The sequence below is a fragment of the Gavialis gangeticus genome, unplaced genomic scaffold (assembly GCF_001723915.1).
Source record: "Gavialis gangeticus isolate Ggan-Ray unplaced genomic scaffold, GavGan_comp1, whole genome shotgun sequence".
In the NCBI taxonomy this organism is placed as follows: Eukaryota; Metazoa; Chordata; order Crocodylia; family Gavialidae; genus Gavialis; species Gavialis gangeticus.
The window spans coordinates 35,440,537-35,441,851 of record NW_017729032.1 but is presented as its reverse complement, the minus strand read 5'-3'; the positions used below and the strand labels follow the sequence as shown (position 1 = coordinate 35,441,851).

Below are 1,315 nucleotides of genomic sequence, written 5' to 3'. Positions count from 1 at the left end.
ACCCCCCCGCCCCCCCCCAGCCTGCCAATATCACTCACTCCTGACCCGCAGCCCCCTGCCCCACTCCAGTGCTGTCGGAGGGGGCCTCCAGCTGCCCTTGTCCTGCCCAGGCAGGAGTGCGGTGGCTGTGGCTGCAAAGCAAATCTGGCCCCAGTGCAGGTTGGAGAGAAGAAGGGGGGTGCCTGTGGCACCCCCTGCCCTGAACCCCTCCAGCAGCATCTCCTAGTTGCCCTGCCCCAGTGCCACTGGCTCAGCCTTGCAGCTCCCTGCCGCCCCCAAAGGGCCCCCCTACTCCCTTCTTCCACTGGAGGGGAGGTTCCTTCTCCCCACCCCCCTTCACAGTCCCAGTGCCCAGACACCTTCCCCCAATGCTGGCAGGTACCCCCCCACACACATGCCCTCACACAGTCCCCAAGCCTTGGCCCCCATAGACTTACCTGCATCCTGCTGCCAGAGCTGCTTCCACAACCCCGCCTGGTTGTACGCTGGCCATGTGCGTGAGCATATGCACGCACATGTTTGTGGTACCCCCTGCCTCCAGTTGTCCTCCCCCTGTTCCTCCCACCCCAAGCAGCTCTTGTAGGCTGAAAGGCTGCCAGTCTGCAAGAGCAAACCCCTAGTTTCCTGAAATTTTCTCCTTTAAAGAGTAAAATCTGTGTTTTTCTCCTTCAAAGGAGAAAATCCACATTTTTCCACAACAAATGGAAGAACCAAATCCCTGCTCATTAGGAAATATTTTAGTGCAGTGCTTTCCCTTATCATGACCCCATTTTCTCAGTATAGGCCCTCACTCCCAACTTGCAGGTCCCCACCTCCCCCAGGTGCCCCTTGCTCCTGACCCACAGCCCCTTGGCCCTGCCGGTGCTCTTCACTCCCAATCCGCAGCCCCTCATTCTCCCCAGGTGTCCCACGGCCTGCAGCCCTCTGCCTTCCCACCCCAGCAATGCCTGAGCCCTGGCTGCCCCCTGCAGGAAGCAGCAGATTCTGGGGCCAGAGTGTGGAGCCCGTCTTCCTGCCCCCCACCTGTCTCCTCCTCTGTGGGCAGCATATCTAGAGTGGAGCCCGTGGGGCGGGTGATACAGGCCCAAGGCTGTAGGCTTGGGGCTCCCCGCCTTGCTGCCCTTCCCCTGGGCCTCTGTAGCCCAGGTGGTGGAACCTGGCGTGGGAGAGAGCACCATGCCAGGACCCCATCCGATGATGTTGCAACCCCATTTGGGGTCATGACTCACAATTTGGGAACCACTGGTTTAATGGTCTGGTAGGGTTCTGAGATTGACAACTTGAACTGGGTTATTTCTATTGCAATTTAAGGTGA

At 59.5% G+C, this 1,315-nt stretch overlaps 1 protein-coding gene across 1 annotated transcript in view; it reads left to right on the top strand.

The window, feature by feature from the left end:
* Positions 1–1,315, top strand: part of EXPH5 (exophilin 5) — a 65,263-nt gene that overhangs the window by 21,321 nt on the left and 42,627 nt on the right. The gene's annotated exons all lie outside the window — the stretch shown is intronic.